The 25,255-nt window shown below is 42.2% G+C and overlaps 1 protein-coding gene and 1 pseudogene across 1 annotated transcript in view; one reads left to right on the top strand and one right to left on the bottom strand.

The window, feature by feature from the left end:
- Nucleotides 1-25,255, top strand: part of GPC3 (glypican 3) — a 422,633-nt gene that overhangs the window by 64,268 nt on the left and 333,110 nt on the right. The gene's annotated exons all lie outside the window — the stretch shown is intronic.
- Nucleotides 17,244-17,586, bottom strand: LOC131503127 (small ribosomal subunit protein eS26-like; annotated as a pseudogene).

Raw genomic sequence — 25,255 nt, 5'->3', positions numbered from 1 at the left:
ATTTTAATTTTGACAAACGGTCCGTGGTTAGGTAAGATGTGAATACTAGGGGAAGCTTCGTGAGACTAGCTTTGTAATTCTGTAAATCTAAAATCGTTTCAAAATAAAAAGTGTTTTTGTTAATCACAAACTGAGATCATGACCTGAGCCAAAGTCGGATGCTTAACTGACTGAGTCACCCAGGCGCCCCCCCTCCCCCCATAAAAACTTTTAAAAAGTTCTTGATACCTAGTATCACATCGCCCTCCAGTAGGTTTTGCCAGTTTATACCCCCAGGAGCAGCATGTGAGTGCCCACCTCACTGCGTCGTAATCCATAGTGAGTCTTACTATTAAGAGTAAGTATCCTTCTTCCCCATGCACTTGCCCTATCCTGGCCCCCAGCTGAGAATCTCAGCTTCAACCTGTGGTTTTATTACAGCCAGGCTTAGTTCCCTTTTCCCTCATTCTTTTTTTATTTATTTATTTATTTTGAGAGAGAGCAGGGGAGGGGGGAGAGAGAGAGAGAGAGAGAGAGAGAGAGAGAGAGAGAGAATATCCCAAGCAGGCTTCACGCCATCAGCACAGAGCCTGACACAGGGCTTGATCCCATGAATCAAGAGATTGTGTCCTGAGCTGAAACCAAGAGTCTGATGCTTAACCGACTGAGCCACCCAGATACCCCTTCCCTCATTCTTATACCATTTTTGTATATAATTCCTTAACATGGTAGCTACTTGGGACGTGATCTTTTTAAGGAACATATTGTATTGATAGGTAACTGGAGATTCTCTTGCATTTCCAGGAATATTGTGAATTTAACAGACAAAATTTTGATTCCTTTTGATATTTACACACACACACAGAAATATTGTTGAAACAGGGTATTGGGAAAACAAGTGAAAGCTGCCATTTAGGGAGTCCTACGTACTGGGGTTTGGAGAACCCCAACTCGGCATGGACCAGGTTGACTAAGATACACCATTGCCTACCACTGTGCGTTCTCTTGCATGGTGAGCAGCTTCCCAAAAAACAGGACTCATGACTGAAATCTGAAAACCCGCAGTAGTGCAGTGGCTGCAAAAGGGCCTAGAATGTTCTCGGTGGTGGAAATGTCATTTTTGCTCCTAGCTCACTGTAGTGGGGGGCCGTTGAGCTCAGGGACGTCAGTCAACACCACTGGTTCTGGAGGAGAGCGTCCTGGCCAGCGAGCCGGTCTCGCATTCTGCACAGGGAGCGCTCTGTCAGAAAACAAGCTACCACCGCTGGGCTGGTGGTTCTTTCCGCTTCTGTCGCCCTTCACATCTCAGATCCTCTTGTATTTATAAGATTGCTTTAATAGTCTTGTCTTGTAATTACATCTGGAGACAGGAGACAGCATCTTTTGATAGTTCAAGTCCTAGCGCATTTAAATTGCCCTCCTAATGCTGTAAAAGAGTCAAATTATATATTCTGGTTTGCACTAGACAGCAATAAATGTCAAGGTGCCATCCACTCTGGTATTTAACTCCTTGATTCCATCTGTTTTGGTGTTCTTCACCCGGACCATACACTAGTGTTTTTCCGTCTCCCGGCTCGAAAGGATCAAGTTGGGAGATAAATTTCACTATTCAAAATATATTAAAAGGCAGAAGCAGTTTGTAAACATTGCTTTGGAAAGGTAGGCATAGCAATAAAGTCAAGGACAGGAACCTGATTCAGTAAAGGAAACATTTCACAAGATTGTCATCTACTTTATTTTTAAAGCTGCAATAAGATGTAACGATAAAAAGGCCAATGATGCATTTCAGCCAAGTGATATGAACTCTTGCTAAACCAATTAAACTGTCAGTATACTATGGTTTCGCATTTTCTATAACATACTAGGTCACCTTAGGACACTTAGTCACTTATGACTTTTTACCACTGGTGCAAAATCAATTTGGCAATTTATAATCTTACATTTCATTATGAAAGTATATTATTCTGCAAGAAAGCCGCTGGAGAAAATAAGAGATTTCTGAAGCCCATTCATTCCTCTTCTGTTCAGGCAGAGTCATAAAGGAATAAAACCAATCATGTTATCTGATGGTTTGAGACTTCTAGCAGTTTTTGATTTATATGATTTTTTTAAAAAAGACGTACCAAGTATACAATTTCTAATGCCGGATGCAGTTCTGAACGTTTGATAAAATTGTGGACGTTAAAAAGTGAGAACTTTGACTGAAGAGCTCACTTTTCCACCTACTTTTTTTTTTTAGTTTTGAGTGTGTAGGCTGAAAGAACCCTTGCCTTAAGTATGTCAGAGGGCGGGCTTTTTTGGTGTGTTACATTTGGAGTTTGGAGCTCCAGCTCTCTTCAGTTTATTTTTTGGAAATTGTGAGTTACAGAATGATAAACTGGCTGTATTTGAGAGAGGGAGGGGGAAAAGGAAGAGGAAGGGTTGGAGGCTTTATTAAAATTATTATTATTGGGGCGCCTGGGTGGCTCAGTCGGTTGAGCGTCCGACTTCGGCTCAGGTCACGATCTCGCGGCCCGTGAGTTCGAGCCCCGCGTCGGGCTCTGGGCTGACGGCTCGGAGCCTGGAGCCTGCTTCCGATTCTGTGTCTCCCTCTCTCTCCGCCCCTCCCCCGTTCATGCTCTGTCTCTCTCTGTCTCAAAAATAAATAAAAAACGTTAAAAAAATTATTATTATTAATTATTATTATTGTTAAACTTGCCCTTGGAATTACCTTCCCTTTTCCTCTCCAGGACAAATATGACGCCACTTTTGGAAAAACCAATGGTGGTAATAAAATGCACATGACAGATCCTTAGTTTTAGGTGCTCGTTAGCACAGTTGAGGACAGATCTGTCCTCATAAGATCATGTAGCAAACAAGAACATAACTAACATTGGCCGTATAGCCCTTTTCTTCTGTTATGAACTCAACAAGGATTTCCTTTAACCCTCCCTTAAGACTCTTTATCACACTTGGAAATACATCTCCCCGCCCCCATCCCCAAGCTTCAATCAGATGTGTACCTCTGGCAACTATGGCTGCATTAACACTGGACCATATAAATTGGGAGATTTAAATTTGAGGTTCTCTTCTTTTACGGTTTAAGTCATGGTTACAGGGTAGGCAGGGGGGCATTCCACCGTGTTAATTTAGAGTCAGCTTGTGATAAAGCATCTCTAGTTTGTACCTGATACAAAGACTGTGCCACTTAGGTACTTGCCTGCCCCCATTGTCCCAGGAATTTCCATGCTCACTGGCCTCTCGTATTTGTGTATTCTTTCTCAGACTACGGTCTGAACATGGGAGGACACTTTGAAAGAAAGGAGAACTACGGAGGAGCAATTGAATAATTCAAATGAGAGTTGCTTCGCACTTTGTGTCTTGCCGAGAATGGTATCAGAACTAGGTGTAACTGACTTTCTGTGCACTGGGCATAGACTAGGCACTTGCACGCGCACTATCTCATTAAAACTCACAGCAACCTTGTGAGGTAGGTAATATTATTCCCTATTTTCGAGACGAGGACTGTGGCTCAGAGAGATTAAGTAATTTGCCGAGGGCACGACACTAGGAAGTGGTAGAGTTTAAGTTCCAGTTCAGAACTTTGACTCTAGTCCCAGTATTCTATGGCTTCATCAGAGGTATTTATTATTGTTGATGCAGTGAAGTCTCGATAAGCCAGATTACACAGGGAGTGGTACCACACACCATCAGAGGGGTTTAGAAGATAGGCGAATGAATTATTTTGGCTGTTTTTTTTTTTAAATTAAGAATAACTTATTGGCATAGTACCTATTAACTTTAGAAAGTTAAAAAAATAAAGATAAGTTGAGAAGAAAATAATTCACTCATGATACTAAGACCCAGAGACAGCCCCTCTTAACAGCTTGGCTAGTAGGCTTTTTAATAGACTATATATAGATACACACACACACACACACACACACACACACACACACACACTTTTTATTTTAGAGAGAGAGAGAGAGTGGGAGCAGGGGAGAGGGGTAGAGGGAGAGAAGATCTTTTTTGAAAAATGTTTATTTATTTTGACAGAGAGAGAGGGAAAGAGAGTGGGGTGGGGAGGGGCAGAGAGAGAGAGAGAGAGAGAGAGAGAGAGAATCTTAAGCAGGCTCCACCCCGGGGGCATAGAGCCAGACACAGAGCTCAATCCCGTGACTGCAAGGTCATGACCTGAGCCAAGGTCAAGAGTTGGAGGCCCAATCGACTGAGCCATCCGGGTGCCCCAGTCTTTAAACAAGGCTTATCATATACGTACCATTTATGCCCTGCTTTTTAAACAACCTAGCAATATTTTGTGAACACTTTCCCATGTTATTACATACATGTCAACATTATTTTAGTGGCTATGCAATGTTCTATTGTCTGGATGTAGCATAATATATTTAACCAATCCATCTTGGATATCTTAATGAGAACCAGCCCTCTGGTTCAAGAATGCTCCTCTGCTGTCATAAAATGCATGGTAATGTGGCTTGTTAAAATGTTCCTATGTGCATTTCATTATTAGGTAGCTATGGTTAAATGTATATAGTGTTACATACTTCTTTTCAAGTTGATGGTTTCTTAGGACATGGCCCAAAAGTCTTAATTTCCACAGTTGCTGCTAAGACATCAACAGGCAACGCTAAAGCCAATAACCCCCAACAGAGGCAGCTAGAAGGATGATGGCCAAACACAAGGTGTAATTTAGGGGAAACAGAAAGTCTCTTTTCCCTTGAATTTTCATTATAAGAGTCCTCTGGGTTGAGCTACTGAAGACCTTGGTTAAAAGGCAATTATTCCTGTTTAATCAGTGCTGTGTCTGTTAAATCAATGTGTTACATCCATAGACTAGAATATTATGAAGCCAATTAACAACGATGTTTTCAAAGATTATTTCATGATATGAAAAAACGATCATGATATAATGTTAAAATTTTATAAATAACAGGGTATGAATCTATATATTTTCTCCGTTTGATAAAAAAATATACATCTATGCTTCAATATCTGGGGATTTTTTTGGATGGTAAGTTAACAGCTCATTTTTATTTCCCTTATATATTTTTTTCTGAAATTTTCAAAGATTTTACAGCTATATATATATATATATATATATATATCTACTATAAAACAAATAATCTTACTTTAGTGAGGGAAACCTCAATTACTCAATGCTAAAATTTTTCAAAAGTCACGTTTTTGATTATTTACTGTGTGTTAGGCCCTGTACTAGTATCTCAGTCTTTACAACAACACTGGAAGGTACCATTATTACCCTTCGGAGGAAGTCATTTGCCTAAGACCATGTAGCTTGGGTAGGACAGAGCCAGGATTTGAACTTGCGTCTATTTCCAAGGCCTGTGTGACATAATATAGAGTGGGGACAAAATATAGGGAAGTTTACTTATTTTTAACTGGTTGAAAACCAAGCAGTCAGAGCAGTGCTGGGACAAGAAAACACAAGTTGATGGCCGGGGTATAGGTATAGGGCATTTATGCTAACAAAACCTGGGAGGTCCTTTGGCGCCAGGGTTAGCCCAGCAGCTCTGTATCCCCGGGGTTAATAATATCTAACCTCCCAGTGCTCTTGTGAGGATTAAATGAGACAATGCATGTAAAGGGCACATGGTACACGCTTGCTCAATAATGGTCGCTAGTATTACTTCTCTTATTTAGGGCCTTGCTTGTTATAGGGATTAGAGGCTCCAAGAAGCCTGAGGCAGGACATGTTTACCCTAGTGAATCCTGTCACATTTTAATAGTCCTCAAACATTCCTGACCAGTTGAAATGCCTTTTATTTGAAACTTTCAAATAAACAAGCCCTAATCAGCTTTGTGGACCCTCCCAGCTTTTTCAGAAAACTATTCTGCTTCTGGGGGGTTATTTATTTACTCACTGAAAATAGGGACTTTGTGTAATACAAGGGAAGCGGGGAGGCGATTGGTTTGGAGTTAATAGGCAAGCTTTTTTTTTTTCCCCCCCCTTTTAACCTGAGGAGGCTTGATTGGGTTACGCTCCTTTAAGACTCTTGGAGAGTCTGGGAATTTCGAGAACAAAAGCTCCGTAGGGAGGCCACCAAATAGAGAAGGCTCTTCACCGATCTTTGTACATTCTTAAATTTTTCATTCTGTTTTTTCCCTCTCCACAGCCCTAGAATTGAGTGGCATTATCTTGAAGCCATGGAGATTTAAGAAACAACCTAGGTTGGCCTCTCTTTGTTGAGTTTATGAAAGCCATATTTAGTTTTAGGAGGAATGTGTTTTTCCCTTGGGAGGCCCCTCTATACCTGCAGCCATCACAAATTCCATATTAAAATCCCACATTTAAGTCTTTACGGCTAAAGTCTGTTCTTGCATGTCTGGCCCACGTCCAGCTGTCAGACTGAGATATTATTGACTTTCTCTTCTCAAGTGAGTGGTTTACATCTGCTGGCTCCATTTCTTTACCGCTCATTCCGAAACACCTTGTAATCTGGCTTCTGCCACTGCCTCTTTACTAAAATTGCTCCCCTGCAGATTACCAGCAACTGACTTTTTTTTTTTTTTTTTTTTTTTGCTGAATTCGTTGGTGCTTATTTTTCCTTCTTGCCCTTGAATATTTTTCTTCCCTTGGCTTGTGACACTACATATATCTACTTCCCTCCTACAGGCCTGAGAATTCCTTCTCTCCTTTTTTGATGGCAAATCTTTCTCTTTCATCCAAATGTGACTGTTCCCTCCCCGAAGGGATGTCTTTACTACTCTCCTCTCTTCATTCGTTTGCATGGCTTCAACTGCAACCTCAGTGTAATGAACTCTCCGGTTCCGATTTCTTGCCCATGCCTTAGTCCTGTGTTTCTAATGGACTAATGATAATTAAAATGGTCTTTTAGAGTCAAGCATTGTGCCATGTACTTCATATACGTCATCTCCAATTCTTGCGACACTCTTCGAGGCAGAATCTTAAGCCCATTTTACACGGGGAAACCAGCTCAGATAAGTTACGTACGGTTGTATTTTTTCCATTCAGATCTCCTACCATCAACCAAAACTCAGTAGGTCTAACAGATAATACCTTCCTTCTCTGGCTGCAAACACCGAACTCCTTCTCACTCCAACGTAGTGTCACTTTCCCACTTTCTGTTATATCGCTTGCAGCCTGAGAGAGTTGAAAATCAGACAGGTAATTGCTTTGGAATAATGCCCTCCCTCCCCCATAAAACCAACCCCCTCAAAATCCCCCAAGCCCAACTCATGACAAACTCGTGTCTTGAAAATTGAAGTTCAAGCTATCGTACGGACGAGCATCTCCCAGCCATTATGAGAGCTAAGCCTGATAACTTTCACACACTGCGTGCTGTGGGTTGCCCAGAGTTGAGCTTCATTCACATCCCTGGCTGTGCGCTTGTCACTCCTCCGGGTGCACTCTTCCCAGGCGAGTCCCTCCCACAGGCGGGGCTCGCCAAGCTTCTGCGCAGTTCCCAGTGCACCAAGGGCAATCCCGCCCCTTTCTTGACTCCTGGACTGGAAAGCCTATTGGAATGTGAGTGATTTAGCAATGGTATTTCTATAGTATAGGAGCAACTTTCAACTCAGTGTTGTGTGTTTTTTTTTGAGAGAAAATTACTTACAAATGTTGGTAGTTCAGTATTAGTAACAGCTGACGCAAAACATATTCACAGCTGATCTGGACATACCAATGTGTTGAGACAAGGAGTTTGAAAACCACTTCCACAGATTTTTAGGGAAGGCCCGAATGCCCATTGGTGAGGGCCCGCTTTCTTTTCTGTGTGGCGGATTCGCCTGATGTGAAAACTTTTAAACCTGATACTACTTAAGAATCAGAATTGAGAAACTCTGCGTCTTTTTGAAGGCCGGTAACAGGACCACCAGGCACTAACGTCTCATTGAGGATTCTCCACGTGCCAAACCAAATGCTTTACTTGGGCTGTTTTTACTCAGCTAGCATTTTTGGTGACCATTTCACTTTTGAAAGGCAGAAATCTGCCATGGCTCCCATCATTTTCAATGGGAGAAGTACAAAAGGACAAGAGTTCAGATGTATGCCATTCTTGTGAAGTGAGGCTAAAAGAAAGGATAGACCCACTGAGAAATTTCAGTTATCTGTTCAGTACTTCCATTTCTTCTAATTATTAGTAAGGCATGGGAGCCCAGAATTGCAGTGACACCACTCTTCAATCGGACTCCACTAGGGTGGCAGCATAAACATATTCAGATTAGCCTTCAGTGAATTATCTTCTTAATGAGGAAATTAGAACATACCTTTTTTTTTTAACAGGAAGAACTGGGTTTTTAATCACTGTCATGAAAAGAAGATAAAAGGCTGATGTGTCTTCCAGGATTTTAACCTATATCTGGTTGAACAGATGTGTAAAATGTGTACTTTGTCCGCAGCTACCGCAGTGCCTACCATGTACTTGGGATTGAATTAAAATTTGTAGAATGAATTTCTTACATTGGCAAAATGAGGATTAAAAAGTTCCAAGGTTTGGGGTGCCTGGGTGGCTCAGTATGTCCGGCTTTGGCTCAGGTCATGATCTCACGGTTGGAGCCCCGCGTCGGGCTCTGTGCTGACAGCTCAGAGCCTGGAGCCTGCTTCGGATTCTGTGTCTCCCTCTTCCTCTCTCTGCCCCTACCCTGTTCGCAATCTGTTTGTCTCTCTCTCTCTCTCTCTCTCATAAATAAATATGAAAAAATGTTTTAAAGGTTTCGAGTTTTTTTTTTTTTAACTCTATTTATTTTGGGAGAGAGAGAAAGCGATAGAGCAGGGGAGGGGCAGAGAGAGAGGGAGAAGAGAATCTCAAGCAGGCTCCACACTGACAGTGCAGAGCCTGATGCAGGGGCTCGATCTCATGAACCGTGAGATCATGACCTGAGCTGAAATCAAGAATCAGACATTTAACTGGCTGAGCCACCCAGGCACCCCCCAAAAAGTTCTGAGTTTTTAAGACATGTTCCCTACAGTGGTTAGCATAAAGAAAAGCTCGATGGGGGTAGAATCTAATTTGAAAAAAAAAAAAAACATTACTGAAATGCTTTTGTTTTAGGAAAAACTTTATTCTAAAATATAAAATATTAAAAAAATAAAATGTAAATTATTAGCAGTATCTCACCAGGCCACTGTTTTCTTTCTTGGACTGTTACTATAGAGAGCGTTTTTCGCCTTTAACTTATTAGCACACGTCAGTTAGGTCAAGGGCAGTGAGGAGGAGGTGAGGTTGAAAAGGTCACTTGGAAGCATCACTCCATCTGGTCATAGTGGGTCACGGATGACCTGCATCAGATTCCCTGGAAGGCTCAGTATTTTCTTGGGCCATCCCTGCAATTCTTATGCCCTACAAGCAAAGAGTTTGGCCCTGATGCTGGTTAGAGTCTGACCAGCAGTCAAGGTAACCTGTGATGTCCTATGCTCCTCTGAGTAAAGTCAATGAATAGAAGCCTAATTACAACCAGTCTAGCACATGGGAAGTCAATTCAACTGAAAAATGGTCATAAGTACCTACTATGTGCTCAGATTGTGTGGAAGTGTGAGACATGGTCCTTGACCCAGGGATGCTTAAAGGCAAGATAACTACAAATGTATAGTTCAACAACAGTACCAGGTAGTCTGAGAGTCAGACTTGGAGAAGCAGCTATGAAGATCATTTAATTTAAACTTTCCAGTTGCAAGGAAGACGGGCTCAGATTAGAAATAGAATTTCTTAAGGTCAGCCATTTAGTAGAAGTTGGAACTCCTGCTCAAGTCTTCTAATTCCTAGATACTTTCTTCATGCTATCACATAAGTGGTTAGATGGCATTTGGACATGCTTTGCTTTGTTCACGTCTTTTGATGCTGGGAACTTTATGGTGAGACCATTTTAACACGGTGGTGGGGGCGGCGGGGCTTTTGCAACAGCCTCCAAAGCAGACTAATAAAACGTTCAGTGACTTTGTTTTAAGTTACCAAGTAATGTGCAAAACAGACAGCCTCACCCCATCCCTCAGCTTCACTTCATCCCTCCGCCTTGAGGGTAGAGATTGGGGCTGAGGTGGGAATGGGGGTCAAGGATGGAATGGGTGTCATGCATGGGGTGATGCTCAGCAAAGGGCTGAGGGATGGGCTGGGGGGATGGGCTGGGGGTCAGGCACCATCTGGCAGACAACGCCCACATCACCAGCAATCATGTGTTCTCCACACTTGCTCATCTTTGAAAGGCCATTAATCATTCTGGGCACACTATCTGCTGTTTCTCTGAGAACTCTTTCATTTCTTGAATAGTGTATTGCTTAAAATCTCTGATTGCAAACTTTCAAGGGACAGGAATGGAGTAGGGAAGGATATTTGGATCGCAGTATGGTCCCAGCGTCCCAGATACAGGCTCCACTGGGAATCTTTGACTCAGTGACCATCCACTGTCTCATTAATGTTCCATATAATGTACTATGGAAAAGTAATATGTTTCTGCTATTTTCAAAAGGGTGAAACGCCAGTATCACGTTTTGAGGGAATAGGACTGGTTGGCTCTTTCAGGGTTTATTCTCTTTCAGAATCTAACAAACTTAAAAATGCATCTGTTTTCTATGATTATAAATGTATAGAATTTTCATGTTCTCAATGCAGTTTTTAATGTAAAATTATTTTTAAACATTTACTTCTGAAAGGTGAGGAATATAATGCAATAAAGGAACACATCTTCATATGTTCATAGTGAAGAAACTAGAAAGCAAAAGTCCCCTGTACTCTGGGTAAGGATTGAGGAAAGAGTGTCTGGGAGGTGAATGATAAACAGCCTCTGTTTCTGTCACGGCTGCATCAGAACAACTGTGCCAGAATGTCAAATATAAATACAGGATGTCTGGTTTTTAGCAAAACATTTGAGAGTCTTCTGTAATATCCTTGTGCATAAGATTGTGAAATTTGACTGCATAACTAGTAATTAGGCAAATTCACAGCTGCTTGAGCAACCGATTGAGTGTCAACCTGGAGGAAGATGTTTTTAGTTAAGGGCCACGGAACTGTCTTTGGCTCTGCCTGGGCATTCGTTCACTTAACAGCTACTGAGCATCTACTATGTAAAAGGCACTGTACTTAGCACTGTAAGGAAAACAAAGGTGTCCAGGTCCTGGCCCCTGACCTAAGGAGCAGAGTCTTGATCATAATTGATCACAAAGACAGGCTTTCCACTTTGCAGGTAATATAGAGCTGGGTGGCATAGTTCAGTATATAGGATGACAGAATCCAGATTTAAAATGACCTCAACTTGTAGGAACTCTAGGTCAAGACCTACAAGATGAAATTTAACAGTGATAGATGTAAAGTCTTGAATTTAGGTTTAAAAATGGCATATGTACAGGATATGAGAGATGTGACTTGGCAGCAGTTTATGTAAAAAGTTCTTGGGGATTTAGTTGATCACAAGTTTAATATGAGCCAACAATGTGGTGCAGCTTATTTTTTTTTAAAAAGCAAAACAATTTTAGGCTGTATTAGAAGCATGTGTGCTGATCAGACCACATCTGGAGTATTATGTTCAAGCGTAGTCGCCACATTTTATGAACGTTGACAAAGTTGAGTGTATCCAGAAGATAGTGACCAGGATGGATGGGAAAATGATGTCACATGAGAAATGGTTGAAGGAAAGAACCGAGGAGATTAACTTTTGCTTTAGGCCTCAGGTTGTTTGATTTATTTATTTTTTCAGTAGGCTCCTTGCCCCATGTGGAGCTTGAACTCGTGACCCTGAGATTAAGAGTAGCATGCTCTAGGGGCGCCTGGGTGGCTCAGTCGAAGCATCCGACTTCGGCTCAGGTCATGATCTCGTGGTTTGTGAGTTCGAGCCCCGCGTTGGGCTCTGTGCTGACAGCTCGGAGCCTGGAACCTGCTTCGGATTCTGTGTCTCCTCCTCTCTCTGCCTCTCCCATGCTCATGCTCTGTCTCTCTCTCTCTCTCTGTCTCTCAATAATAAATAAACATTAAAAAAATTTTTTTTTTTTTTTAAAAGAGTAGCATGCTCTACTGACTGAGCCAGCCAGGCACTCCTAGGCCTTGGTGTAGACCCTTCAAGTCTTTGCTAAGGTTCCCTTGTTATCTGTTCTCGTACTCTGTACAGCCCTTGTGTCTTCCTCCCTAGGCTCAGGCCTTGTTAGATCAGGCCAGGGGCTCTGTGTTCACAGCGACATCTGCGGGGCCTAGTACCGTGTGAGTGATACAGGTGGGTCCTTAGCAATGTTTAGACAACTAGTGAGTACAATTTCTACATGTGACGGCCTTGGGGAAAACTGATGAAAAGCTGTAGTGCCTGGCATCTATAGTCGTGAAATAAAAGAACAGAAAAGGAACTTAAAAAGTTCCTAAAAGCTTCAGAATGGGTCTTTTTTCTCTTCTCATTTTCTTTTGGCCTCTGCTAGGACCCGATACTAGATGTACGTGTCTGCTTTAACAGGAATCTGAAAAAAGCATTCTCTCCAAAAGGAGCATTTAAAAAAATGGCTTAAAGTTCAGGCACCAGTATCTAATGAAAACGACGAGGTAACATTTTTTAATGTGCAGGTTAGGACAAGAGTACATGACAAAATGATACCCATCACCAGTGAGGATTTAGTCAAGTGGACACCCTCTCGTACATCTCTGGTACAACCTTTTGGAGCTGCATTTTGGCAATATGTGTTATCCAAGGCCTTAAAATATTCATGGTTAGAGCCAATAATTCCACTTCTGGGACTTTCTTCTATGAAAGCCATCCCGAACACAGAAAGAGAAAGCCTTATGCACAGAGGTGTTTTCTGACAACAAAAAACTGGAAACAACAAAATATTTAATAATAGAGGAGTGAATGGTTACATAAACTGTGATATGTCCATTCAAGAGAATGTTGTAAAGCCATTATAGTTTGTAGTTTCTACAGGATACACAGCTGTGTCTATATAGTATGCTGTAACTGAGCGAAAATAAATACATCTAAACCTGTATGTAAAAAAGTCCTGGAAAGTCTCATACCAAGACGTCAACATTGGCTAGTTTTCAGTGCAAGAAGATCAGTTAGTTTTGCATCTGGTCTCCTTTTTTGCATTTTCTAAATTTTTCTTTACAACTCATTTTAACATTGAAGACAGTCTTCAGAGCCCCTGTGTATCGCCAGTTTTATCAAGGGCATTCTGAAATTGTGAGGAAAAGACAAACCCAAACATCTTGAGAGCAAAATTGATTTTCATTCTAAATTTAATTAAATTAATTTTAAGTCACATTAATTCAAAACACATAGATGTAACTGTACCACGTGAACAACTTTAGATCAAGGCTATGTTAATGAACTTCACAAATCAAAGGTGATGCAACTCTTCAAAAGACAAAAAAAAGGTCAGCATCCCAGATTCTGGAGCGCCAGGTACCTTTTGCAAAGGGAGATGAAAAAGTGCCTTGTAGGTAGCAGGCACTTAATAAAGTCTTGAATGGCTGGCTCCTGGAGGTGACGAGGGACAGATGAGAGATGGGTTGCTAATGGGTAAGATCGGGTGGCTTGATGGATACTGGAGGAACCTGGATATCAGGTATTATCTTGTTAAATCAAAATCTGTTCTAAGAGATATTTAGATATTGCTCAGATGTATGAAAGTTGAAGCTGTCAGACCTCTGTATATTGTAAAAATGCATCCATTACAAGTAATTTGCACTAACCCATGACTCTCTCTAGATATTCAATCTAGTTCAATTTTCTTCTTCTATCAAAATTACTAGTAGCTTTCCCAATATCCATTGTTTAATTTTACATGCCGTGTACCAGTTCACAAGGCACGTTGGATGCAAACTTCGTTCTTGGTCCTGGAGTCACTATTGTTTTCTTAATTCCACTAAATAAAAGGGCACTGCTGACCTCAGAAAACTAGATGGATCTGTTTTGTTTGTGATATTGAGGGAAATCAGCACTCTTCAGGGGTAAATAACATATCTGGTTTCACTGAGAATGTTCAGAATGTTTGAAGACAATCTCAGTTTGAAGAAAGTGGAATTGTTACATATGTTAACATATGATCTTGCTTTTTGCAACTTCAGTTCCGCTTAACATGTGTATCTGTTTCTGTGGAATTAACTTTCTCCTGTTTTCATGTATATTGCGTGTTAAGGATAATGGGGGACAATACTATCAAGAAGGTGAATTTGGGGCACCTGGGTGGCTCAGTGGGTTGAACGTCTGGCTCTTGATGTGGGCTCAGGCCATGATCACAGGGTCGTGGGATCAAGCCCCATGTCGGGTTCCACGCTGAGTGTAGAGCCTGCTTAAGATTCTCTCTCTACCTCTGCCCCACTCCCCTGCTTGTGTGCATGCAGTCTGTCTCTCTAAAATAAATTTTTTAAAAGAAAGAAAAAAAAGGTGAGTTTAGTACCAGCAATTTCTGTTCTTTACCTATTTTTTGTCTTTTTTGTCTCCCCTCTCCCGTGTTTTCCTCCCTCTTATTTTAAATATTTTCCTTCATCTTTTCTTGTATCACCTTATTTCTATCTCGATGGGAAGCACACTGATCTTCAGAACTGGTCAAGTCCCTTTTTGTTGTTGTTGGTTTTTTTTTTTTTTTTTTTTTTTTTTTACCCCAAATCTCCGCTAAATGTAAACATTCATACAGCATTGGATTGGCATTTCTACAAAGCCAAAGAGCAGAGAGTCTTCGAGAATGGGTTTGATATGCATTTTCTTTTAAGATGTCTTAGGCTGGTTGGTGCTGACAAGAGGTTTTTCGTCTGATAACCTGAAGGTGTGATCTCCCTGGGATGAGTATTCTTACATGGGGATCTGAATAACTTGAAAGAAAACCGTGGACTTCAAAGCTCCTCATCCACAGTTAACTTTACAGTCTCACTGGTCTGGCAAGTGTTGATAGCTTGATCATTTGCCTGCAGATAACTCCATTGGAACCTGTAGGTTATTTCAACGGGAGATAGCCAGTGGGTCTCCGATCTCCATTTAGATAGAGATAGAATAATACAGAAAGAATTCTGTTGGAGTGATTTATGGAAGAGAACACACAATTCTTACGAATGTTTTCCCCCAGAATGTGCAAAACATGTTGGCAAATCTCAGTAGAAGATGTACTCTTTCCGGTTTTCCCAGTTTTCTATGAAATGACGTTCTTGATTACATGATTTTTCCAGCCATGTTTGTTTTTAAAACAACACCAACAACACCAACAACAAAATGGTGTGAAGAATAAGTGTCTGGTGATAAACATGTAAAATATTGGTGCTTGATGAGGAGGGGGGGGGAATGTCTTCTGAAAGGGGCAGATGGTACCCCATGGGGTGAAGATGGGGTGGTAAATTCACTTTCTTTACCGTGTGCATAAGGTCAGGTACAAATGGCCAGAAAGCAAATGAAAGGTAACCTTGAGGCCGTTTGCACTTAGATGTCAACTTTCTTTCAGGAAAGGCTGTTTTTCTTTATTTTTGTTCTTATACAAATCTGGGCCCCGGTGTTGTTTCTTTCTCTTTTTTATTGCTGCTTATTTAGTGCTGCTTCATCAAGGGCTTAGGTTTCTCTTTGAAGTATCCGAGTCTTACCTCTGTAATGCAGTCCTTAAAGCCTCTCGTGATTAGCTAGACTTGAGCCAGTGACCTAGCCAGCATATTTTGCCTTAACCGCCTCCTGCTTTCTCCCCAATATTTGAGTCTGTGGGGGTAGATATGCTAGAGTGATTATTGGTGCTGGCACATGTGCCCCTCAGTGACTTTCTTAGTCTTGGGAACATCTTCCCTGTCTCTCTCTGGGGGGGCCAAGGGCTATGCATTTTCACAGCTAAGCCCTGCCTCGTCCTCTCCATCTCACACTGGCCTCTTTGTCATTTCTGACCTCTCAGAGCACATACTGCCAGCCTGACAGTGGTCTCGGCATTTAGTTTTATTATTCTCTAGCCTTTCAGGTATTTTCCTTTTTTATTTCCCAATTAGTTTGCAATGCTCTGGAAAGGAGACCACATTTTATTGAAAAACTCTTTTATTGACAAGATGCATGTGCTCCAGGGACACACTTTATTGTCACACAGTCTGTGACCAGAGGAAGAAATGATGTAAGAAACCTAGGGCTCTGGGATGTCAAAGAAAAAAGAAAACTTAGGAGTGAGCAAGGACCGGTACTAAGCTCTCATTAAATACCAATTAAAATCATGTCAGATATATCAGAAAACATAAGCTGGCTATAGATGAGGATGTTAGTGGTTATTTTAAGGTTATAGCACCGGATCAAAACACTTCAGCTGTACCTCAGTGTGGACACAGCTGCTGCTAACGTCCTCAGGGGCTATGTGGATGCAGATCCCGCGCTGTCTTTGCCATCCAAGCCGGGCTAGGGACGCCAGTCGCTGCTTGTCCGGTGCCCGGTGCCCACTCAGGTCTTCAGGCGGAGAGCAGGTAGCCCGAGGACCAGGTCCCTGGTGCCTTCCCTGCCCTTCCGGCCGTAGTCCTGGGTGTGTCTGCCTCTCTCCTCGGTCACATGTGCTCAGTGTGTCAGGGTCAAGGCTAATCAGAATCCAGAGCCAGATTGAGGACCGTGAAGGGGAGGAGGACTGAGCGCTGGAAAGGCAAGTAAGGAGGGAAGGGGTGGGAATGATGAGAGTCAGCCCCCGGTTGGCTGCCCGCAGCGTTGCCCTTTCCTTCTCAGCCAGCGACTTGCCGCAAAACGATGTACACGAGAAGGAAGTTCGGTGCAACACTGTTGACAATAGTGAGCCGTTGGGAATGGTTGTATAGAGCACAGTATGATAAAACCATTAACAGTGGTGTTTTCAGGGGCACCTGGGTGGCTCAGTCGGTTAAGTGGCCGACTTGGTTTCAGCTCAGGTCATGATCTCATGGTTTGTTGAGTTTAAGCTGGGCGTGGGGCTCTGCTGACAGCGTGGGCCTATTTGGCATCCTCTCTCTCCCCTCTCTGTCCCTCCCCTGCTCTCCCTCTCTTTCAAAATGAATAAATCAACATTAAAAAAATCCTCTTAAAATGGTGTTTTCGAAGATTTTTAATGACAGTGAAAAATGCTCACAAAGTCATCCATATGTAAAATAGCAAAACACGAAGCAACCTATCTGACCCCAGTTGATGATCTATAATATACATATAGAAAATACTATAAGGAAATTGCTAGAATATTAATGGAGATTATATTTGGGTGGTGGAATCATGGGTATTTTCTTTATATTGTATATTCTGAATTTTCTATACTGCAGATTGATAATCCTTTTTTTAAAAGTATAATCTCCATTTTATTATTTTTTTTCCCCAGAGAACAGTTTTTCTTCATTCCTTAAGGACTTAGCTCCTTACACGGGCTTTGGTGGAGGTCGTGGGGTGGCGCCCACGGGTCTAGATCGGGGTGGGGGTGTTCGGTCCTTCGGTGCCTCACGCGAGTGATCCTGGACTAGTTTGCCGTGAATGGCACGGCTCACGCAGTAATGTAGTTGGACATATAGCTTGGGAAGCACATAGGCCTCGAAGATACTTGCTTCAGAAATGTCCCTGTAGGCGGCAGCCTCTTCTGTGTTCCAGAAAGCGAACTTCCTAATGGCCTTGTCCTTGGGCACGCAGTGGGTACAGTTGGTACATAGGCTGCACATGGCCGTGGCCCTTTGTGGCACGACTGTTACTCTTTCTTTTCTTGGTCATCTTGGAAGCGAGGACCCGAGAGCAGATTTATAATTCTTATGATGGAAAAAAAAAAGGGAAAGAAAATGCCCTTTAGTACCATCTTAAATCCCTAAACCCACATGCCAAGATGGAGACAATTATTTTTTCTGAGAACAAAAGTAATATATTCGCATTATGGAAAGTGTTGGAAAAATAGAAAAAAAAATAAGAAAAATAACAGTAATGGAGTATCTTAGAATGTCCTTTTTTTATTTGAAAGGGAGAGAGAGTGTGTGCATGTGAGCAGGGGAGAGAGACGGAGAGAGAGAGAGAGAGAGAGAGAGAGAGAGAGAGAGTGAGAGAGAGAGAGAATCGCAAGCAGGCCCCACGCGCAATGTGGAGCCAAACGTGGGGCTTGATCCCACGATCCTGGGACCGTGACCTGAGCTGAAATCAAGAGTCAGATGCTCAACTGACTGAGCCACCCAGGCATCCCTTAAAGTGTCCTTGTAACTCTCTTCCTCGTCAGAAAGGCTTATTTGAAATATCACTGTAGTTTCTGTTACTTAACGAAATAGGTAGTGCTCCAATACTGGGTTAATGCAAGATATTTAAAAATAGGTTCTTACATTTAGATGGCATCTTCATACATGATTTTTAGAAATGGGAAGGACTTCATATATCTTCTGGCTCAACCCCAGGTAAAGTTCAATAGTATTCTTTGCTAGGCACAGTTCTAACACACCTGAGACTCACATTCTATGTCACTTGCTCAGGTCACACAGCCTGGAAATTTGTAACTGAGTAGAACAAAGGACTTTCCTAGTTTCCAGTTATATTTCCAGTGAGGAAAGACATTTTTTACATTCTAGGGGTAGTGGCTTAAAAACATACTCCTCAAATTTGTTTTCTGGGGAAAAAAAACAATTACTTTTTGTTTTCCTTTTCAGATACATAACCTTCACTCAAACATATCTAGAGACAAATTAAAAATTGTGTGTGTGTGTGTGTGTGTGTGTGTGTGAAATGAGCAAATTATTTGGATTGTTTTGGTGAAATAAAAAAAAATGGTGCTTGTGATTGAGAATATTTCCAAATTAAACACAAAACCCTTTAATATTAAATAAATAATTGGTGTAATAATTCACTTACATTAATGCGTTCTGAGCGTTTTTTATAACTTCTTTCAAAAACTTAGAATTATTTGACTTATAATTTCTGAATTAAAAGGTAGCATTTCAGCAGATGCCTTTAAATACGTCTATCATAGAAATGGTTTTTTTGGGTGGATTTTTATAGTGGTATGTTATTGGATTAACTAGAAATATAGTCATTCCTTTGATTCAGGCCGAAACTCCTGGAAAACCTATATGATCCTCTTTATGAGCAATTTAACAACATAGTCTTCCAAAGAAAGAGATATGGAAAATACAAAACATAATCCTACTTTGTGAACAAGTTCCCAGATTCCCCCTGGGGTTTGCTTGCTGGCCCTTTTGGTATTAGTAGTTGGTGGTCACTCTGGCAATAGCTTGTTTGGAAGCCTGCTTTGCCCACTGGTGGTGACCCTGCCACTACCAAGTAGCCAAGAGAGTATGGAGTGGAGCTGAACGGTGGGATCTCCGTGACAGAAGGTTTCAGCAAGTGGTTTCCTTCGAGAACCTTTAAACCAGTCCTAGGTGAGATTTCATATCCTCACCTCAGTCCCTGCCCGCACCGCCCCCCCCCCCCAACCCTTGTCATTTTGTTGGAGGAGCATTTGAGCAGGAAATTTATTTTCAGTTAACCAGGCAGATACAGGTTGGTAAAAAGGTTCGAAGAAGATGAAATCTTGTACCTTTCTTTTGCTGAACCCCCCAGATGTTGTGCAAGGAGTGAGGTATGTACATCTGTTTCCTCAGGCGCTGAAGCTAGTCTATCTGAATGGCCTCTGACTCTTTTTAAAAATTTTTTAAAAATATTTATTTATTTTTGAGAGAGACGGAGAGACAGAGCGTGAGTGGGGCAGGGGCAGAGAGAGAGGGAGACAGAATCCGAAGCAGGCTCCAGGCTCTGAGCTGTCAGCACAGAGCCCAACGTGGGGCTCGAACCCACGAACCACGAGATCGTGACCTGAGCCCAAATTGGACACTTCACCGACTGAGCCACCCAGGCGTCCCGGGATGGCCTCTGACTCTTAAGAAAAAGTGTGTAGAGTTGCTCCTTCTTGCTACCATCACTGGATTGTGTTTCTTTATTGAACACACATCCATTTTTTTCCTCACAGATCTTATGTACAGCGCCCTGTGTGTGCCAGGCAATAAATACATATTTGATTGATTGTTATCTTCTCAATGCAAATTCAACATTTAACGTTCAGATATTGAAGTTTCCCTGTGCCGAAGAACAAAGAAATCTCTGCTAGGAGGATGCCTGCTCGGGTACTTGGAACCAGCTACCATAGGTCAATTGGCATGTGTGTGTCCTGCTTCCATGCTTTAGTTTAAGTGGAACTTCATAACCACTAGACCACTAGTCAAATCCCTTGTTTTAACAGTCACCTAGAAAATGGAATGTCCAATGGCCGGTGGGAAACCTGGAATCCTAGAATGCAGTCAAACTGTTGAACATTTCTTGAACTAGGCTTCTGGGTGGCAGAGAGTGGGAGGTAGTGTTCATGTAGGTAATGGTTCACGCTTAGTCCCTGTTCTCTGGGATCTTACCATCTAGTGGATTAGAAGTCACTGAAGTGGACTGATGACGAGCAGTTTGAAGAAGACACACCTTGACAACTGAAAGAGACTTGCTCTGGATTTGGTTGGTAGTGGCTGTTCATGCCAGGCTCCCAAGGTGCTGGAACAAGGAGGAGAAAGAGGAGATGTGTGAGTAGACGGATCAGCAAGAGACAGTGGAGGAAGGAAAAAGGGATGGCTGTAAAACGGTAGGTGTGGCCTCAGAGAAGTAGGGCTCCATTCAGTAATGTGCTGGTGTTGGTTGGGGATATGGTGAGGTCAGCGCACACCCAGCCCTGTGTCCCACGCTGTATGAGACTGATGTTCATTATAATCACCAGAGCCGTTCAATGGTTTATGTTTGATACACAGAACTCCCATTTACAAACAAATGTTAAGAAATATCCGTACAGCAATGCGTAAGCATCTAAAACGTTACTTTTTATCTAGCAGACGTCAATCTGTAAATACTTAACAGGGTCAGACATCACAAAGGATATAAAAACCCTATGTGTGTGCCTTTGAGCAGTTTACTTGGCAGAGAAGACCAGACGTATACAAAGGAAAAGTTTACTCTTGTTAAAAGGCGGTGCATGCCAATTGCTTATAGATAGTAACCGCTAGTGGAGCCCGGGGGAACGGTCAGCTCCCCTGGGCTTTGGGCAGTCAGGAAGAGTTTCCAGGTTCTTGAGCTGGTCTCGGTGGTTGGGCAGGATTTAGGTTGGCCGGACATAATGCCAGATTTGCAGAAACGCTGTCTTTTGCCCTCTGAGAAGTTGCAGTGTCTGACCTGCTCTCGTAAACTCCTCCCCAAAACAGGCTTGTGCACTTAGCAGTAATAAATTGAACCATCAACTCCTTAAAGCACACCTGGTTGATAATTAGCTCAATCACATTGTGTTTCGGTCATTACCCTTGGATTTCCCAAGGATGAGCTTAATTCATCTCCCACATTAAAGTGAGTGCCTGCATGACCCAAACTCAACTGAATAGAATTTCTGTCTCTATTATGTCAATTTAATGCTGTGGTAGTTTTATTGCAAAATAGGTATTGGGTTACAATTTGCCACCCAGATATCTGCGCAGAAATTGTTAACGTATGCTGTAAAAGAGATCTCCAATGGCAGAAGACTCTCCTTTTTCTTACACAGTGCTTCATCTGAAGGCAGACAAAGAGGAAATGAACTGAAACTCTGATTCGGGGACTTGAGAGTTGATAAGATTAACTGTTGTTTATTCAGAGACTACTTATTCGGGCTTTATAGCTTATAAACGTATTGATGATGGATACAGCCCCTTGCTTCCAAGGTTTTACAGAGCTTATTTTGTGTTTTAACCACACTCCCTTCGCCTCTGACCTGCTGCTGAATGTGCAGGGAGAAACTGCTGGTGTATGTGCTGTGTTACCCAAGGAGGAAGGGAAAGGGGCACCTTTATTATATCGGATTACTAGCCAGATGCCTGGAATGCTCAAATCTACTCACTGGTTGCTGTTTAAAAGGGGGAAAATACAGATCTAACCACCTCTAGGAATGGTGCCAGGTGTCTGTAGTAAGGCAACCCAACTCCAGAAGGCTATAAAAATAGCCCCCAAGTAGTAGGTTCTGATTTCCCACTGAGCTGACCAATAAATCCAACATCCAGTTAATTAAAAATGCTGGGAGGGAATGTTCATCCTCCATTACCCACCTGTCCTTGTGAATACTCATTGGTTACAAGCGGGAGGCTACAACTTAGCGTGTCCGTGTCTGGATTAGGAAACTCTCTTGGTCCTTTTCACAACTATCCGGAGATATAAATGTCCAGTGTGGTTGCCTGATACTCCTCCTTGGTTGTCAAGGTTTATTTGAGGCTAAATTGATGTGAGGCTTCCAAAGACGAACCCAGTGATTTTACTTGCCTCAGGGCTTCCGGCACCATCCTGAAGAGCATATTTAGACAGACTACCTCATCCCTCCCTTGTTCAGGCTATGAGTTTTCTTCTAGTCTGCCAAAACCTGATGGAAAACCTTCCTGCCCTGATTGCTGCTAGGAGCAGGATACCACAATAGACTGATAGGCAGAGAGAGTGCTGGAAGTTGAATCTTCTAGAATTTTAACTTGATAACACTTAGGAAATCAGTTTGTAAAGCAAGCAAAAACTTCGACCGAGTAGACCATCAATATCATCCTAATCATTAAAGTCATTAAAAGGTGCACAAAGAAAGCAATCGGGAGTATGAGACTCGAGTTAAAAGCTGGAAATAGGAGGGGCACCTGGGTGGCTCAGTCGGTTAAGTGTCCGACTCTTGACTTTGGCTCGGGTCATGATCTCGCGGTTTGTGGGTTTGAGCCTCACGTCGAGCTCTGCACTGACAGCATGGAGCCTGCTTAGGATTCTCTCTCTCTCTCTCTCTCTCTCTCTCTCTCTCTCTCTCTCTCTCTGCCCCTCCCTTGCTCACATTCTCCCTTTCTCTCTTTCAGAATAAACATTAACGAAAAAACTTCTTAGAAAGCTGGAAATAGGAAAGCTGTGGGGGTGATGGTGGGTGGGGGAGACACAAACTCACAGAATACAACTCTGGTCACCAGGGATCCTTTCTAAGGTACCGCTATTAGTGAATTATGTTTCTTGCAGACTTTAACATTTTAACTTAGAGGCATTTTGATGGAAAGAGAAAATAGTAACGAAACTTGACTTCTAGTCAGGGCTCTGTAACTTACCAATTTCCCTTTCTCGGACTGTTTTCCTCCATCTACGAACATGTCGGACTAGAGAAGCACTATGATTCTTTGTACACACCCTAAATTCATGGGACAGTGGGCTTTGAGTCTTTATGCATTGGAACTAGAAGTCTTTATGTAGAGTGAAAAGTTTTGGGAGAGACTGATGAATCCAAGGGTGCAGAAGCTTGGCAAGGACAGAAATTTCTCTTATAAGTGAGGAATTCTTTAGTAATCAGGAGGCCTGATTGATTGGGGGTGGGTATGTAGATTGCTTTTATTCATGCTTTCGAGCTGCATGTGTGCATGTGTTTGGAGGCTCTTATATGATTTGCTGTGCATTAGCAGGGTATGAATTATTAATTCTGCTTAGACTTGATCACAAAGACCGCAAACTGGGACCCTATTATCTGAGGGTGTAATGCATCCCCTTTTCTCCATCAAACTAGGTTTGTAAATTGTCATCAGGCCCTCTAAATAACACCTCTGTCTGCTGCTACCTGAGATTTCTTTAATAAGGAACATCAAGGCGACTTAGAATCACATCCTATGAGAAGAAGTTGAAAGAATGGAACCTTTTTAGCTTGGGAAATTAGAGTTTCAGAGGCTATGCTGCCTGTTATCAAAAACATGAAGGTTTCTGAGGTCAAAGTAGAATTAAACTAGTTGTGTGTGTGTGTGTGCGTGTGTGTGTGTGTGTGTATGTGTGTGTGGTGCTTTGGTGTGGGAGAAGGCAAACTGGGATTAATGGAGGAGAGCTATAGGCATAACTTTCTGAAGCTAGGCAAGAAGTTTCCAGCAGTCTAAGCTGTTCAAAGTAGGGAGAATGGGCTACCTCAAGGAGGTTGCAAAGTTCCCACTGCCAGTCCCCATCACAACCCTCGCTGCAGTAAAAAGTTAGTTTCTTTGAATGGAAGTTGGACTCTGTTTTCTGAAGTAGACCTATAGGGATCCAGTGGTCTGGGGATGCCTGCACTACACTGTGAACACTTCCAGAGCCCATACCGTGTCTTACTTGTATCCTCAGCACCTAGCGTAGGGCCTGATCACAGAGCTCGGAAAATGCTTGTTGGTCAACTGATTGAATGAACTGTAAGCAACCAATAGATGCTTTTGGTCCCTAGATCAAGTATTAAATTGGTTCCTGGGTGTACAATGTCCCCTTTCTCTTCAGATATTTCTATGGCTTTCACACACAGCGACTCCCCTGCTAACAGCTTGTCATTGTCAGAGAACTAAAACAGTTTGGTCGACAAAAGGCCCTTCCATACCAAAATACCGAAGAGAGAAAACACATAAATTTAATATTAGGTATGCATTATCAGAGTTACATGCATGTAAGGCGGCATAAACATGACTACAGAGTTTGGCAAGAATCTCATGCATTTTGATGGAGGAAAACGTTTATATGGAAAAGTAAAAGAGAGAACAGTTGAAAATGTCTATTTCCTTGGGAGACAAGAGGATGCACCTTGGAAAAGATGTCTCAGCTAATTCTAGAGGTAAATATTTGCAGTTCCAAGGGTTGGGGGGGGGTCCATGAATATGCATTGTAAAGATTTTTTAAAGTTTATTTTTGAGAGAGAGAGAGAGACAGAGAGAGAGAGAGAAAGACTGCAAATGGGGGAGGAGCAGAAAGAGAGGGAGACACAGAATGCGAAGCAGGCTCTAGGCTTCGAGCTGTCAGCGTAGAACCCAATGCAGGGCTCAAACTCGTGAACCGTGAGATCATGACCTGAGCCGAAGCCGGATGCTTAACTGACTGAGCCACCCATGTTCCCCCATGAACATGCAATGTAAAACTAAAAGGTCAAGACTTTTTATCAGACCTAGTGTGTTCTCAAGGAGATACCCCGAAGAAGGACAATGGGTACATAGGGACTTCGTCCACAACAAAAATTTGATCATCGCATCACCTGGCATGGTTAGATAGTGGGTGTTCTTCGTGGTTTCTCAAGATACCTGAAGGTGAACTCATCTGTGGGGTAACATATCTTCCCTCCAAGATGCCACTGCGTCCAGGAGCTGGAAACCTGCCTCTCCTCACTTTATTGGTTGATTATATAATGCTGGTTTGTTTTTTATTTTTAAATGAAGCACTTTGGATGAGGCCTTACAAACATAGAGCAAAGGTGATATTGAAGGGCTAAACAGGTTAAACCTCATGGGAAAATGCAGTCTCTTTCCCCAGATACCTCACAGGTATCATAATGATTTTACAAACCATTGAGAAGTGGTAGACACTTGAAAACTATAATTTGATTGGAAGCTTAAGAAGATACGGCTCTCTGGGA

The sequence above is a fragment of the Neofelis nebulosa genome, chromosome X (genome assembly GCF_028018385.1).
Source record: "Neofelis nebulosa isolate mNeoNeb1 chromosome X, mNeoNeb1.pri, whole genome shotgun sequence".
Taxonomy (NCBI): Eukaryota; Metazoa; Chordata; class Mammalia; order Carnivora; family Felidae; genus Neofelis; species Neofelis nebulosa.
Note: the sequence above shows the minus strand (reverse complement) of the source record. Positions and strands in the feature narration are given on the sequence as shown.